Here is an 18,577-nt window from a genome sequence, read left to right as displayed (position 1 = left end):
TGTGCGCGACTAGAACAGTTTTTACAAACTACCAACTTTTCTTCTGCACTGTTGCTTCTTGGACCAGCTAATGGAGTGGTCGCGTCTCCTTGGAGGATGCGTTGTATTCCGATCCGAATATCACGTTGTAATTTCACATTGCTTTCACGACGTTCCATGTGTGGTCTCCTCAACTCTTCAGCCAGTTTGCTCTCGCTAACATTGTAACATTTCCGAATCCTAAGCCACCATGGTGTTTTCTCAGCAACACCAGCGCAAGTAAAGGTGGCACCGTGGCCGCTCAGGTATATGTCTGCCTTACAGAGGTCTCTTGTTAGACCCAGGGGAGTTGTTTTTCACTCACCTGCTATAAATGCACAAAAAGTTAATGCGAAATTCGGGCACCGATGTATTCATGGAAGATACTCGGACTCGTGTGCAATACTACGATCACTTTGAGTCGTTTTAACTAAAAAAATGAAAAATAAATAATTAAAGAAAAATCACGTAACCACTTAGCATGGGTCTCTCTGACCCAAGGTAGCAGTTTTTTACTAACCTGCAATAAACGCGCGCACGTCTGATCCCGACAAGCTGTTGCGCAACACTGAGGGACGAGAAGAAAAGGTACAAGCACTAACAAGTGAATACAAAACTAGGGTGCCCAAATATTTACGATTTTTGAATCGCTGAGGTCTGTGAGACCCATGCTAGGTGGTTAAGGGTTAAGGTTTAACAACCGATGATGATGAATACACCCACCTTTATAACCCGAGAGACGGAAGATTGTGCCACATTGACAAGGTCCCCACATACAATCTAATAAAGGAAAAATTATGCTTCTATAAAAATTGAATTGAAATATTGTACGAGCAAAAAAAGTCCATTCAAGACGAAGTTTATAAGCCAATATGCACTAAAATGGCAAAAGGCACATCTATGACACGGGAGCAAATACTGCGGCATATGGAAGTGCTGCCTATCATATCTTTGCCAATGCTTGAAGAAAAATCACCTACCTGAAAACTACCAATGGCATAAAATCTCAGGCAGATCAATAATTTCAAAACTGGTGGCAGGGGTAGTCCTCTTGAGTCTGCATTTTGTGGAGAAAGCATTGGAAGCAGTACATGCCTCACGGTTTCTTTTGAGATGTGGTACCACACACGGAACTCATTCTCCCTCAGCAATTCCATGGGATTCTCCCGGTCCCTCAAGTTTCTTCCCCAAATCTGGTTATGTTCATTGTATGCTAAATGCCTCAAAAAATGGGCAAAATTATCATCGAGTACCTGCCGATACATGATGAAGATCTCAGAATCACTCAGAAAAATCTCGCCAAGCAACTATGCACCATGCGTGTTGACCACTGCCGGTCGCCGATGATTGCCGTCTGGTCAAGTGGAAAATGCCTCCTTCTGCTTCCTTCCCTCCCAAATAAAGAGGTTAGCAATTTCATTTGAGAAGCATCTTCTCAAAATATTTAGAACTATCCCTTTTGGGTCACTCCCTCCATATGTAGACATGTCCGCAATCTGAATCAGAATGAACGTTGAATGACAATAAAAGAAATCAATCAGTCATTTTAAATTCAAAAGTGACGAGAAAGCAATTCCATGATTGACTCACCAGAGAGATTTCAAAGTTCTTTTCTTTCACTTTTTTCCAATATCATCAGGTCCTCTCCAAGGAACTGATTCGAAGGATCTCCCCCATATCATGTAATGCAACAGGGTGAGAATCCTTCAAAACCATCCAGTCCCCTAAAATATCCGTCACCGCCTCTTGAATGGCATTCAATTTTATCCTCATTTCTGCCTGATTTTTAACTATCGTTTGAAGGTGCCTCAACATTTGTCCCTGGTCTTCTGTGCAATTAAGGAAAGCATCCGTATCCATTACAAAACATACCATTTGGAAAGTCATGAAAAAGAAGTCCATGAATGAAAATATGAAATCATAAGTGGTCAATAAATGTGCTTATGATAAAATTAAAATTCAAAAGTTCACATGAATACAGGACCATATGTAGAGGGTATTTTAAATATCAGTCACTCCACAAAGCCCCATTTTTAATTAGCCCAATAGTGCTCCTACACAGCAGAAGTTGCCAATGAGATTTCTGAACTTGAGTTTATTAGTAGAAGTTCTAAGATATAAGATTTGCTACTATCTTCTTAACATCTGACGTGTTTGAGATGCATAAGAATTTGGTTTTTTCAGTAACTAGATGAATAAGGGTAGGAATTCTTCATAAGATGATTGTTGATGGAGACTTTCGTGGGGTGTTGCAGCATGCGTAGAAAGGTATGGGCCAATGAGAATGCACCTAGCCCAAACCAAGGCCCTTATAAGATGGGCAAAAACCTGCATCAAACACTTCAAACCTGAAGACACCAGCTGCAACGCCAGCAAAACTGTCGTCATGAAGATAAATCAACGCGGAGGTCAACCCAAAAACCTTGCTACGCATCTTCAGAAGATGAATTAGAGCCAACATCAATGATCTCACCTTCAAATTTATGATTAGAGTTCTCATTAGCCTGTTCTCTTCTGCTGGTTGCAGGAACAGGATGAAAAGAGGGTAACATTTTCTGAGAAGCAGTACTCTTGCTAATCAAAGCAGCATCAGCTGAGTCTGAATCACTTTCTGAGTCTAGTTGAATTCTGACCAAAGGAAAACATCGTAGACCTTTTAAGTGGATCATCTTCATTTTCAGTGTCTATAGGTGTGACCATTGTTCTGCCAACCTCACTTTACTCCTTCCCTTTTCATAAGAATTTGTTAGAGAAGGAAACAAGAAAACCTTACTTAAAAAATTCATATTTTACTATTTGAACTTTAGTGAGAAAAAATCATACCTGTTTGGTAGATTTTTCTTTTCAATGGATAAAGGTTTCATTTGTGTTTGCCAGGATTCACCTCCCTTTCAACAGCCCTTTTGAAACCCCGGCTATCCTTAAATTTTGGCCAGTAAGCCTGCTTAGATTTGAGGTCCAGCCACTTAGTTGGCAATAGCTGATGACATTGTCAAACTCAACAATACAAAAATAAAGCTGCTATCAGCCATTCTAAAAAGAGAAATTGTGTAATTAAAAGACATGAAAAAAACTCATTACATCAATTGGTTGCAAGAGACTACACAACTTACATTTGAATTTAATTAGCTAACCTATGAAGACTGTGTTGAATTAAAAATAATCAAAAAATTAAGGCATGAAGTAAAATTGAAAGGAAGGTCAGTGATTAGGATTCTCTCAGGGGCATGAATAATTTATTGCTTTTGTAAACACTATTACATTTTTGCACAGTTAAATTTTTTTCTTTCAAGAAAACAACTATTTTTACAAAATGCTCTTACAAATGGAAAGTTGCAATGGCATCACCACTAGTGCTAACATCTGTATGCATTAAAATTTTTTCTTTAAAAAAAAAAACTTCATTTACAAAACGCTCTTACAAATGGGAAGTTTGAAAGGAAAACTTTCTTAATGTTTGGGACAATTTTGATGCTGTGAATATTTGAAGAAATGATGACGCACATGCAGGGGTGGATCCAGGATTTCTTTCTGGGGTGGGGGGCAAGCAAGGCCATATCCAAGATTTTGTTCTGGGGGGGACACAACGATACCTCATAATACAAAACGAACGCAATGATAATGGGATCGTATTAAAAATCTTGTACATTTTTTAATTTTTATTTTTTTAAATCTTGTATTTTTTTTTAATCTTGTATATTTTTTAAGGGTTTTAACCTGCCCCTGTGCCCCCCTAGATCCGCCAATGTGCACATGGGACACAATAAAAATCCTCCTTGAGTAAGAATTCCTGTCCAATGAAAACATAATCTCCTAACCCAAGGGAAGTTGCAATATTTTTCACCTTGATTGGAACCCCACTTCTTAGTAAAAACAACACTGTCTTTTTCTTTGTGAACATCAACGGTAACATTTAACATATCATTCTTACATACTGGGGAGATGTTACTCCTTTGATCAATGGACCTTCACAATGCTCATACTGGAATATCATTTTGGACTCATAATTAGGGTTTGTTGTATTTTCTAGGGAAGAAGACTAGTGTATTCTTCTTGCAATCTGCTGCAGTGGCTTATCTGCCTTCCTCACTAATCTTTTTAATCTCCGCAGACAGTTCTCAAATTTGAATGCGCTATAAAGCATCCAATTTGCCAAAATTTCGTGCATCATCAACCAGATGCAATAAGCTACGGAGGTCATGAGAAACATGATGTTCACCATACAATATTCCAAAGGATTCATTGAAGTGCTTTAACATACTATTGAATCAATTATTTGAAGTGCACAGGTGAACAAAGGATTCGAATAGCATGTAAAGCTAAGATCTTAGCTTTCGATATTTGTATATATCGATATTTGTTTAAATATCGTCCTTCAAAATCTTATGGAAAATAACTGGACCAGAGTATAAAAGTAACTGACGAAGCTCAGTAGCTTTAAACAGCTTAAAGTCTGTAAGAGTCTGTGGCTTCCTGCAAAATTCCAAGGGGACACAAATTCTAAGTTTAGTGTGCCTCAAAGAAGCTTTTGGCATTTATCCCTAGCCTAACCTCCAAGACAAGTCACCAGATATCCACAAGTTAAGTAACTTCTTCATTATCCCTAAGCACACCAGATGCAAATAGTCCAATAGAAATTGGCTAACTAACTTCAAATTTGGAATTTCAGCAAGAATTGTCCTTTTACTGTGGAAATCATTGTCTAACATTATATCAAAATCACTATCACTCCTCTTTCTCCCTACAGGTCCAGGAAAACAAACCCTACCATTTACATATTTTCCCTAAATAAGCCACTTTGTACAACTAAAGTTGCCAATATGGCCCTTCACATATAAAATAAAAGATTTTGCGGGTGTACCGCAAAAAAAATTTTAATTCGAAAATTGTAATGATTGCCAGCAATTTCTAATCCAGTTTCACTCAATCTTTTAGCTTCGACCACAAAATCTCTGAGATAAGAGTTTGAATCATGGGGCTTTTTTTCACCATAATAAGCACTAGTTGGGAAACTAATGATACTAATATTGTCCAAAGGGAATAATTGCTTGAATATGCCAAAGGAACTCCACCAAAATTGATGGAAACTTGAATCTCTCCTTCAGCTTTTCTGGACAAAGTGTTGGTCAATGAATTTTCTATACCATGTTGCAAATATTGGCCTGGTTCAACATTATAAGTAACTGTGTATGAGTGGGAGTATCCATTATTATTCAAGCATCCACTGGCAAGAAGTTAAAATCTGCCAAAGAATTCCCTTTCTTCAAAATTTTCAATACGGCTGAAAAAGCATTCAAATTGTAGTCAAAGTTACAGCCCATTGAGATTATAAAGCACTCAGAGTAGATGGAGATTTATCACAATCTGAAAGAGTCAGGAACACTGCCGAGTGAAGCTTCATCATCCTTGAATGAACTATATTACTTTAATCATTGATATCCTCTAATGAGCAATCACTCATGACATGATCTCATCACAGGAACTGGCTGCAGAAAACCCCTCTTCCGCTATGCCATTGGGAGTTTCCTCTTTAATGCTCACAAGATGATGGAATTCACGTGCTGAATTCAATGCCAGCCTTTGGATGCCTCTCTCCATCAAGTTGCAGGGTTTTTTTCTGCAAGCCATTATCCCACTATATTTGGTAAGGAATAACAGAGGACCTCAAAAGCAGTATGCTAATAAAAATATATGACAGTTCAACGAACACGTTAACTCAAATTCATGGATCACATATTGACAATAATAAAGACTGCCTGTTATTAAAAGTATGAATATAATAAAAATTTTCCCTACATCGGTTTCTAAAAATGTTCATTTTTATTATGGTATGCTTCAAATTTATGCAAAAAATTAATTAATTACAAATTACATACATAGGTATGGCCTACTTTTCTTTTAGCAACAAATTTTTGATGCATGACCTTATGAACCAAGAATCCCATATTAAATGTCATTATTTTAATAATCACAACTGCAAAATCACTCTGAAAAAATAGGAATGGAAGGGGTTGATGGCATTTATATATGTTTTAAAAAATTTCCTGAACGTCTCACCATTACATATCTCAGAGACAGACTCGATGTTCAAGAACATGGTTGGACATCTCTGAGACATTCGTTGCTGTGTGGGGAAGTTTCAAAATAGAAAAGCAAATAGCATTAATGCTAAGATATTTAAGCATTAATATTAAGAGAGACTACGGTCATTTTAACCTCTCATTACTTTTCCAGCTTCTTTAACCCATAAATGCCCAGTGGGTTGTATTCGACCCACAGGATTTAAAAAAATCCTAGTCTCTCTAATTTGAAGTATTTGTCTACATTTTTGTTATTTTCGTCTTACAGGGAAGCAAGTGATTTATTCCAGAAGTAATATTTCCAAGGATACATTTTCAAATCATTGTAAAGTGGACAAAATAAATTACTTCTCTTCACCGTGATTTTCAAATAACTTTGAAGTACAATTTAACTAATATTTTCCAGCTCAATGAAAATAACACAACAAGCTACAATACTTTGTACACTCAATTTCATTATTATGTATTCTATTACCGAATTTCATGTGTCCTGTGTCTGCCACAGGTCATAATATTGGTGTGGGTCGTTTTCAACCCATTGGGCATATAAGGCTAGTTTGTTGGGCAAGTCCAGACGTGCTAGGTTGACCAGAATTTGAGTGTTCTCTCGGCTGAACTGCATTAAGATTCTTTTGGAGTGTATTAGTCCAAATAATTTTGGCATGGCAAGGTTAGTAAATTATTTACTCAAGAGAAACATATTTTTTCTCATCAATTATTTATTGAGCTCATCAACTAATTTATATCTCTAATTTAGTTACAAACAGCCGACTACAACAGAAATACTTCACGAGCTAGAAGCGTTGGATGAAAAAGGTGTAAGAGATGAAGTATATATTTACATAACTCCTCCAGAAGATGGAAACGAAACATGTGAGGATTCTGGGGACAATGAATGTAACGATCCTGATCATCTTTGTGGCCGGCAGCTGCAAGCGGAAGGTGACTTCAACACTGACATTGAAGATGACCCTGGTGACAGCGGCGTAGCCAGGAATTGCATTCGGGGGGGGGGTCCAAAACCAGGGGTGAAAATTTTTGAAAAACAGGATTCTAAGTAGAGGGTTTTTAAAATTTTTTAACATTTTTCATAATCGAAAAAACTTCATTCGTCAAGGAAATCTTTATTAAAGTCATGGTTTTTCAATACTTAGTTTCCTTTTATGAAGGAAAAGAATTGTGTTTTTACATTTTGGGGAGGGTCCGGACCCCCTGGAACCCCTGGCTACACCACTGCCTGGTGAAGTTGATGAGGAAATCAAATTCGTTGCAGAATCATCCCATTCTAAAAGGAGAAGGAAATCAACCAAAACCCAAAACATAAAACCGAGAAGGGTGAGTTGTGATCTAACCACACTTATTTGTGATTAGAGATTAGAGTACATGTTTCACACCTCCACAGACTTTATCCTCGTCCAGTCACCCTGAACTTTTTGTTTATGACAACATGATTACGAAACTTGTTGAGTTTACAAATCAATATGCAGCATCAAGGAATATAGGTGTGTGCAGGTTTCAAAGGAAGTTATTTATACATTTTTAGGCATATACATATCTGATCGTCTCGTAAAATTGCGTCCAGTCATTTGTGAACTGAACAAAAACTTTCGTAGAATTGCGCCTTTGGAAGAATCTATTTCTATCCATGAGGCTATGATTCCATACTGTGGAAGGCACGGATGCAAACAGTTTATTCGGGGAAAGCCAGTGATATTCGGTTACAAGGCCTGGGTAGCTGCTCTCCCCCTAGGGTACCGCATCCAATTTGATATCTACCAAGGGAAAGTAAAGGAAAAAAGGGTTTCCACTTCATCAAGAGGGCTCGGTGAATCTGTGGTGATGGGGGTTGCTGAAATCCTTAAAAAAAATTATCCAGTTCTGAATTTCTCCCTGTATTATAATTTTTTCCCTTCTGCAAATCTAATACGCGAACTAACAAAATTTGGCTATGGTGGAACGGGAACTGCGAGAGTGAACCGAATTGATAACTCCCTCTTGCAGGATGTTAAAGTGTTTAAAAGAAATGAGAGAGGTAGATATGACTATCGTTTATCCTAGGAGGACGATATATCAGTGCAGTTAGATGGATGGACAATAATGTCGTGATAATGCTATCTAATCAGTTTGGCGTCAAACCTCAGCAGATGACAACCAGATATTCAGCATCCGTAAAAGGAAGAATTGAAATTCCACAACCCCATGTTATTGCATGTACAATCGAAATATGGGTGGTGTAGACCAAATGGACAATAATATCTCTAATTACCGTATTGGTAATCGCAGGAAAAAGTGGTACATGCCCATATTTCTCTGGATGATGGATGCATGCATCAGTAATGCATGGTGTCTCCGCAGGACTTATGGTATGAAACTGGAAATTTTAGCATTCAGAAGGGAAATTATAATATCAGTATTGAAGAAATATGGTATTCCACCATGAGCAGGACCAATGAGCAAGTTTTCTCCTCCAGATATAATCCGTATGAGTGGACTGCACCGTATCATTCTCAAGAATCAGCCAAGAAGGAGATGCGTTTTATGCCGTAGTAAAACATTAAACCAAGTCATAAATGCTGCATTCCTTTGCACAAAGTGCTTTGAGGAGTACCATAAAAACATCTCTGACTGTTAAAACTTTGAAGGAAATAAACAATTATTTTATAAGAATATAGTAATTTAAAATATTTTATTTATTTTAACAACTTATCCCAAAATAATATAAGTTAAATAAAACTTCACTTAAAAAACAAAATACAACAAACTGGAAATCACAAAACAGTTGTAACTCAATAACTCTGAAGAGCCAATTAGAAAACGATCCAATAGTGAACATCCCAAATGTGCACACCAGCAATGCCCAATATGGGTCGATAACGACCTATATCAAAAATTTTAAACAAATACTTCAGGATTTTTTTCAATATTTTTCTTGTTGTCTAGAGGAAGTTTGAAAAATGTAAACATAGTTAAATTTTCATGCAATAATATTAGTGGGCATAAATGGGTAAAAGCTAAAACTTATGATTTACAACTTGAGGGATAGATAAAATTCAGGTATTAAACAGCGGCATTCCACCACAAAACAATATATCATCACACAGAAAAGGATACAATGCATGAGGGCTCAGGGGAGCCCTTCCAGGATACAACACACCGGGTCCAGGAACCAAGCCCGTGGCTTAAGCCTTAATAATTATATGCCCGATCACCCGGGGAGGGGCTATAAGAGAGGAAGGAAAAAGGAATAGAGGCGCCGCCGCGATAAGAGCCCCGTCGACGCCTCTGGGAAAGGAAAGGGAAGGAAGGGACGGGACGAGGGAACGACACCTCAACGCTATAGAAGCGAAGAGGGCCCTACTATTACCGAAACCAAGCTTACGCAATTAATGTGCCAGCAATTTTAGTGGGTTTTCCTATAAGGAAGAAAAATCCATCGATCAAATTGCTAAAGGATACAGTGGATTTGGGGGTCCCAGGGTGGGCCCTGCGAGGATACAACTCGAGGACCGGGAACCAAGTCTGAGACTTATACGCCCGTGCCTCTCGAGAGGGGATAATGACAGACAGGAAAAAAGGATTGGAGGCATCGCCACGATAAGAGCCCGACGACACCTCCAGGGAAAGGACGGGGAAGGAAGGGAAGGGACGAGGAGTCCCGCACCGTCACAAGGCGGGCGGGCCCTACTATAAGCGAAACCAAGCATACGCTATTAATATTCTAACGACCTTGGAGGATTATTCTATGAGGAAGAATAATCCAACGATCAAATCGTTAAATCGCTAAAGGATACAGTCAAACAGAGATAAAACTTCACAGGAGTATACCAAGGTTGGCAGGGGCGGATCCAGGATTTCTTTCTAGGGGGGCACATGCAAGGCCGTATCCAGGATTTTGTTCTGAGGGGCACAAGGATACCTTGTAATACGAAACGAACGCAATGATAATGGGACCATATTAAAAATCTTGCATATTTTTATGGCTCTAGGGGGTGAGGGGGCTAGATCCGCCTAAAGCCCGTATGACACTTGCCAATTTATTGGCCAATATATCGGCGCGCAATATTGGTTAAAATATTGGGCTTTAGGCATCGTATGACACGTACCAATATTTACACCAATATTGGCCGTTATAGTGTTCTAATACCCCACTAGAGAACGCCACATAACACAAAATGACAAAAGAGCATCTCAAGACGCAGGTTAATTGCCAATGAGCTACAGAATGGGAGGTGGCATAATAATTGTAAATTTAATAACTATTTCGAGGGGCTGCAAAGATATTCTCGAATTGCTCGAAATTTCATTCGGGTGAGTTCCTTGAATGATGAGAGATAGGCAATATGGTGATCTCATAGGTGAGCCAAGATAACGTAGCGGCTCGTTTTGGCTGGAATATGTTCATCGAATAAACAGAGACTGTGTCATCAATTGGGACTTTCACCCGAAACTTTAGCGCTCAAATCATGGAAAATAGTTTAATAATTGTAAAATAAACAAAATATAGACGCTATCGAGGAGAAACACGACGTTTTTATTCATTAAATATCCGAAATGTTATTTCCGAATTACCCGCTTTAAACAGTTGATGTTTGTGAATTTATATTCTCTCAGAGTACACATTAATTATTTGAGCTATTTCATGGGTTGCTATGCTTGTAAAGTTTTTATATATGATATTAAAATTCCGAGGTGAAATGTTTTGCAAAGAGCTTCTAGTTTTGGCCACTAGGAGTCGACAAGACTGAGTTCTGATTGGAGATTGGCCTCGAGAAAATAGAGCCTGTTCTAAATTGAAGCGATTGAAGCGTAGCCTACGTTATTCATAAGGCCGTCCAACGTGAGCTGTAAACGGGCAGAATGAGCATGTCTGGAGTTAGTTCCAGTTGTCGCCGCTGGCGCTGTTTTGAGAACAAAATTCGTATGGGAATGAATGGCGAACATTTGAAACAGACGCGATTTTTGTCAAAATTAGTTCTCTTTTCGTGATTATGCTAACATTTACCTTATTTATTTAATTTTGGCCTTTATTTTTTGGTATTTTTCACGGAATAATGTTTTCAAAATTATAGGCATTTCCGACAAAGTGATATTTTCCTAAACGCAGGTCCTGTTGCAGTGTTCGTTTCTTTTTTAGCATAATTGTCCAGAAGTGGCCTCAAAAATTTTTGTAATATTACACGAAGCAATACCGGGTTTGTGCATTGCTTACAAGCAAATTCCTTCAGAAATCTTGGTAAAATGAATGTCAGTAATTGCTCTTCAAGTAGCTGGCGTTGCAGAAAGAGTATTGCCCGAATATAAAATTTTGCTGTCAAGTTTGCGCACTGCTTACACTGAGAAATATATAAAGTTTTTGCTAGGATAACGATCTATCTATGATCTATTCAAATGGTTCACTAATAACAGTGAGGGAGCACTTTTTTGACATGCGGCGAGAGGTTCCAGACACCCCATACATTCAGTTCTCTCCTCTGCGATTCGGACTAGGTAACCCGCCACGAAAGCTATTGCAGCTTCTCTCATATATATAAGCGATGATCACTTGGGGAAATTTGTTAATAATAATTAATTAACTATCAAATAATTAATCTGTCGACAAACACGTTTTCAGTAACCTTACCTGGAATAGGTCTACTTAATATCTCGAGAAGATCTTCCGGTTCCGTTGCAGGAGTTTCATGGCCCTTAGAAATGCTATTGAGTTTCCTGATAAGCAACAGTGATTTGCCATCTCCAGAGTCATTTACTCTATCGCAGAGAGGTAGACAGTTTTAAATTCAAGTTCTTGGCATGTTTTCACTGTTTTCCTGCTGTCGGTAGAGTAACTTGACGTAGTCACTGGAAACGTTTACTCCGTCAGATGTCAGTCTACGGTCAAGAAACTGATTTCTCATGTTCTCAAGGGTGTGACTAAAATCGTAGCTAAGGAATAGAGGCCGAAATGGGGCCACAAGGCGCGCAATGGAATACTGTCTTCTGAATGAACGCAAATGAATCCTTTCTTCCACTCATCAATTCGAACGTACTGGTGTTTACTCTTTGGCCATCTGTGAAAATTCCCACAAAAAATGTAATTTAACTAGTTTAATAGAGGAACACGTTTTGCTCAATTCCACCCAGTTTTATTACAATTTTACGCTGTTTCTTGCGGAAAAAAATGACGTGATACTTGCCAGGACCCCCCTCCCCTCCACGTGAGATTGGGTGAGAATCGGTTCGATCCCCTTGCCCCTGAACGATTCACGCAATCAATGAGTACCCCTTACACATAGAGTGGTACGCATAGGCGGATCCAGGGGGGTCACAGGGGCACGTGCCCCCTCAGATCCTTTAAAATATGCTAGATTTTTAATACGGTCCCAATATCATTTCGTTTGTTTTGTATGACGAGGTATCCTTGTGCCCCCCCCCCCCTTGAACAAAATCCTGGATACGGCCTTGCTTGTGCCCCTCCCAGAAAGAAATCCTGGATCCGCCCCTGAATTGGTACGACAGTTTACATAACAAAATCCGAAAACAAGAAAAAGCGGTTTTTTAACCCACAATGTCACACCTTGCTTTCTTTTCTTGTGGCATGCTTTCTTTCCTTTTATAGTGGTACGTCATGTAGTATATCGAAACCTGCTGCGTGAACGGCGGTGATATATCCATGAATTTGCCATGAGAATATATTCCCCTGAACCGGGAATCGAGGCTGTGATCTTGGATTTCCAGGCCACTGCGCAGACTTTCTTTGATTCCCATGGCAATTGTTCCGAGGCTCGTGGTACAAGATGAGAGTGGCGGATCTATGGGGAGGGGAGACGCTTAGGAGTCGTAACATACGCTATAGATAAAAATTGAAATTTTCATATGTCACTACTTTGACGTAAAGCATATAGCTAAATTTTCCGGTATATTTACCAACTATAACGAGTCAAAATACAAATTATTTTTAACCTTATAGGGCCTATTTTAACGCTTTGGAACTGATAAAACGATCTACTACACCTGCATAATATAGTGTCTTTTTCATCAAAGAATTAGTCTAAAACAGCCGTTTTTGAGTCTGGAAAATCCTTACTTTCAAAATCCCCGAACCCCCCTTCGCCTAGGGGGAAATTCCCGTGGTTGTGTACTAATTCACGAAGATAGGCCCCCCACCTAGTTGGTGCAGATCTATATCCGTCACTGCTAGATTTTAAACCCTTGTGGTTCGTCAAGGATGTCAACGCGGGAAAAAAGGACTTCAATGAAGCCGCAACCCAAGACTAGAGCTTGGGCGTTGCAGGGGGGCGTGTGCCTCTGGCGAAGATTTCAGAGAGGGGAGCAGAAAATTTTGAAACATTTATTACAAAAGTTATTTAACTTTCATAATTAAATTAGTTAGCCAAAATAATTAAAAATCATTTTAAACTAATATTAATAAAAGTTCTTCACAGCATACATACGGCGAGTAATTTCAACTAACGCACCATAAAAAAATGGATTACAGAGGTATTATATTTTAGGGGTGGAAGAGAGAAAGGGATCACGGGAGGGATAGTGGCAAACTGATCGTTACACCCCCTGACAAAAGTCCTAGTTCTGGCCCCTTCACGACCGGTTAAGAGTCTCAATCCTGCCCTAAAGACGCGCATGGCGGTATGACCGCAGTTCGATCCCCGGTACAGGAGATTTTTTTCTCATGGCAATTCTTGTATATTTGATAAGTTTTGGTTAGTGAGTAATCATTTCCATCGAAAAATGTTTTGCAATAGGGTCCAAAATCAATCGCCTTAGGACTAATTTTCTCGAGACCTCGTTAAAATAAATATCCTCGCTTTTTCTCATACTTCATTATTTTCCCCTGCCAAACAACCTAAAGGTGGCTTGCTGGGTATTATGTAGATTTACAAGTATTAGAAAGAATTTAGAGCCTCTCTTAAGATAAAAATAACGTAATTTCATCAGTTCCGTTGCTATTTCCCGTAAGATCTCATGTAATTCATGTTCTCAAAAGAGCGCCTCTACCGGCCGAAGACTCAACTACGTGCGCTGTCCCAGCTTTTTCCCGACGTTGGACGGCCTTGTATGGGTGCGGTCCGTTGAACGCTACCAATGCTTCGGAGCGCCACCAAGCGGTCCGTTATTCGCTACGGAGCGCTACAGGTTAGGCTGTGACGTCACGGCAAACGTCATACACCCGTTTCCCGCCTCGCTCCGGACCAGCTCCAGACGCTCCCCTGAAAACTTGGGTCAGCGGAGGAGCGAGTCAATTTTTGGCGGAAATTCGAAGGGAATGCACTGAGGCAATGGAGAGTTTACTCACGTTGCAGATGATGGACGCTGAATGTGGACGCCTTTCTCCTATATAAGTGACTACAAAGTAACGGAGTAGACGCACTTAGTAAATAGATGTAAATTTAATTGTGATTTAAATAAATATATAGCAAGAACTAAATATCGACAAACATTCTCGTATCTCCCACAAAATGAACTCAAATGTCTTTGGAAGCAGCCTCTACATACAAAAGGCAACAAAAATTATTAAAAGGGGCATGTAATATAAAGAAAGGATTGTAAGAACATATATCGACAAATTTACTCATGCCATAAATTAAAATCTGAAGAAAAATAGGATATACATGAAATAGATTAATGTTTTTTAATAGTCGTTAGCCATTATAAGTTAATATGTTTCAACTGGGAAAACGGTAGAGTACCTACTTTTTCCTTTACTAGGGTAATGAGTTTCATTGAGAAGGGTAGGCGAGGGTTGGTGTGATAAATACAGTCCAAAGTTTCTTCCTATACTATGTGGAGCCTCGGTATTGAAAAATAAAATTCATTTTAATGATATTCAAATATATTTATTAATATTCAATGATCATAGTCACCTCGATTCGCAATTAAAACCACATCTTCGATTTCATAATCCTAGTTTGCCCACCCTCGTTCATTTCCGCCATCTTGACTTCGCTCCTGACCGGTCCGAAAAGAAATTCTCGTAGCGAACGTAGCGCCAATTGCCTTGTCTACACTACACACTTAACTTAAGTGACTTCACTTAAATATAATCTTAAATGTGGTGCGGTAGCTACACTTGAGCTTTAAGTCGACTTCAGCACCGTGATTGTCTATATCGGGAAACAGTTATGTTGACAGATGAAGGTCTAGGAGAGCAATTAGTGATTCTTTGATCCAAAGCGACTGTTATTTGAAATAAACTTCCAAACTCCGTGAATTAACCATTTTGGATTCAGAAGGTTAAAAGGAAAGACCGATTTCAGTTCCTGAGGGAACGCTATATGGCGAGAGGTGATGGAGTGAGAGGAATTTAGAATTACTAAGCGTGACTTCGTGGAATGACATATTCATAACGTAAACAAAAACACTTATTGCTAGTCAAATTCCACTGCTTTATTAAAACCATTGATGTTAAATTTCAACCATTAATTCCTCCCACGTCCAATGAAATCGCCACATCTTATCTCCCTCGGCATCCCTAGGACTAACATTAAAGCCCTATGCAATAGTTTCAATAACAGTGTGTGGGAAGTTACTGAGTGCATTCGTTTACGTTATTTTCGATTATGACACCATGGAAAATAAACTGTTTTACCGGATCCTCTGCCGTCGTCTCATTGTCAGTCTTAAAATTCCTTAAAACGTTTCTAAGTTTTATAAATCGAGTTTCGCCGTGAGCAACAGGCATAGCAATTAGTTTTCACGGAAATAAAACCAACAATTATATAAGAAACACTACAAAATAAATTAGTCGAATTAATATCCCCAACACTAGAAATTAACTAACGAAATAGAACGCTCAATAACAACATCATACAATACAGCACAACTTAGAACATAATCAACGGGATAATGTGAGATGGGTATTATGTGCCATTTACAACACATGAAGAGCTTCAACCGTACGGAAACAGTTGCCTACGCAATTTAAGTTGGGTTCTAAGATGACTTAAGTAGAGGTGTACTTAAATGAAGCTGGTGACACCTACACTACCAACTTAAATACAGAGCCAACTTAAGTAGTCACTTAAGTTACTAGTGTAGACCCGGCATATGGACCGGTGCTCCGGAGCACTTCCGTCTGTAGCGTCTGGTAGCGAAAGTAGCATTCATTGGACCGCACCCTATATAACGTAGGCTACGATTGAAGATTGGCCAAGAAATTGTGCCCAATATTGTGAAACTGAGATTGGGCTAGAAATTGGGTGCATCCAGGGGGAGCTCCGCTCACTGAGCGGAAGGTGAGCGAACCACCGCTCTCCCCCTGGATGCGACCGCTCACCATCCGATCACTAGTGAGCGGCCGCCATATTTGTGAGCGTACTCCGAGTATGATCACCTCGCTCACCGGCCAGTGAGCGGCGGCGCGAGTTCAAAATAGTGCCGAAGAACTGTCGAGTCGAGCAGCCGTATTAATTATACATTGTAACGTATCGAACGCTGGATGACTTATACGTAATGTAGGCATATTAAATGCGATTGGCAGAAGGCCTTTTGTTACGTATTTATTTACTAAATTAGGTGGCCAAAATATTATTCTGCGGTGGAATTTTGTCGTAAGCCAGGTAAAGTTCAGATGTAGCCTTCGCTGAAAAATGGATTTTCGAGTTGAAATGTGTTTTTAATTCTTTATTTATATTTCATACGCTTCAGATAAATTGAAATATATCTATATACGTAAATCGCGGGGTATTACTTGTCCGCTTAGTCAAAAAATAAGGCGTGAGTAATTTTTCTCCCGGGTTAACTAAGTAATTAAGGACCATGGCTTCAACATTGCCTTCAGGCCGTTTTACACGGGGGACGTCATTGCGCAATAGCTGAAGTCTGTATGAAGTTAAAATCAAAATTGCATCGTGTAAAGCGGTGAATTTCTATAACACACGCGAGAATGATCGTACATAAAGCCGATGTCCCACGGTCAAATTTGCGTCCTTTACCTTTATAAATACCAAGGTACCTTTATAAATATTGGTCTTCTGGTAGAGAAACATATATTACAGTGATATCAGGGTTAAGAGTACAACCTTTCATGTGACCTTTGACAAAGTGAGTGGCATACATAAAGTAGACAGAACTAGAAATGTTGAATGTTAGAGGCTAAATCTATTATGTCAATAAAAAGTTGGCATCAAGCAAGTTGTTCAGCGATTTTAAAAACCCTTAAAACTACTCGCTGGCGAACGACAAGAAGATATAACAAAAATTTGTTTGTCATCAGCAGGAACATGAACATTAACCCGAGCACATTCAAAGTCCATTCCTCAATTAGAAGCTCATGTGGCACATAGCTCACTTCAAAAGTAATGTCAGATTTGGTTAGTACGATAAAACCAGCATTTTTTTTAATTTGATCGGTTTACCAGCACTTCCTCAAAACATCCGCCACACTACGTCCCGTAATGCTGAGATATAACTTCATCATTAGTCACCCGATGTTCACAAACAGTTTGTTGTGATAATAACGTCTACTGCTGTCCTTGATCAATTATTAAATCTCATTCAAGAAACTATAAGAGAAGCGGATTTCACGGAATTAGCAAATGTGAAACTATTGCTTTCTAAACATGGGAAAGACGTCCATTTTAGTGCAAAAACCTCTTTTTTCAAGACTTCAATGTCAGGCGCCAGATTCCCAACGAAATATTTGGACGATTGACACAAAAGGCATTTCCAATAAATATCACGCGACTCGCAAAGAACTGTTAGCGATAAATCCTTAAGGCCCGTACATTAAGAGTGAACAAGGTATGAACTTATCACAGGAATTAAAGGATATTTCGCAGCCGCTACACGAAAGTAAACACAAGCGCTGGGCGCCATATTGAATGTTTTGCATTTCAAGTTCCCCACCAAAGCGCTCACTGAGCATTCACCATCCAGGGAGGGATGTGATCGCTCAGTGAGCGCTGACGTCACAGTCCGCTCACTGATCAGGGAGCGATCACTCCCCCTGAATGCACCCATTGGCGTGTGTCAGTGGGTACACAATCCAATATCCAATGGATTGGCCAATAAATTGGCAAGTGTCATACGGGCTTAAGAAGGTTGGTAAAGGACCTTGGAGAAGACTAAGTTCAAAATCATGAAATTTCAAAAAATCCCTACCCACAGATTTGAAAAACAAATGTGAAAAACATTGTGTCAAAATGGACAGGGGCCATATTCACCCCTGGGGGTGTGCTTGACAATTCCGAATTATTGCAATCGATTTTCATTCCAAAAGTTTATTCCTTTTTTAGAAACACGCTGACATGTGAGGTTTTTCAAAAGCATGCACTCATCATGGAAAAAATAATAATACTGCATGGCATATTTCAAAACTATACTAGGTCCACAAGTTCTCAGTATACTGCTGGATTACCTTACACACTTAACAATCATGGAAATTATGGGAATATTTATAATGAAATATCTATTTACCATATTTCCCGCTGAGGCACATTATGGACAATGGTTGGCTGTCTTCCACTCGATGACATACGCTTTTG

General features: G+C 39.1%; 1 long non-coding RNA gene across 1 annotated transcript; it reads right to left on the bottom strand.

The window, feature by feature from the left end:
* Positions 1-747: 747 nt before the first annotated feature.
* On the bottom strand, positions 748-18,548 carry LOC124157795. The gene is made up of 5 exons (XR_006864652.1): positions 18,510-18,548; positions 2,842-3,051; positions 2,492-2,747; positions 1,609-1,847; positions 748-1,514 (listed from the first exon to the last, which is right to left on the bottom strand). It is a non-coding gene; the product is annotated as an uncharacterized LOC124157795 (long non-coding RNA).
* Between the last annotated feature and the right edge of the window lie 29 nt (positions 18,549-18,577).

This window comes from Ischnura elegans, chromosome 4 (assembly GCF_921293095.1).
Source record: "Ischnura elegans chromosome 4, ioIscEleg1.1, whole genome shotgun sequence".
Taxonomy (NCBI): domain Eukaryota; kingdom Metazoa; phylum Arthropoda; class Insecta; order Odonata; family Coenagrionidae; genus Ischnura; species Ischnura elegans.
Note: the sequence above shows the minus strand (reverse complement) of the source record. Positions and strands in the feature narration are given on the sequence as shown.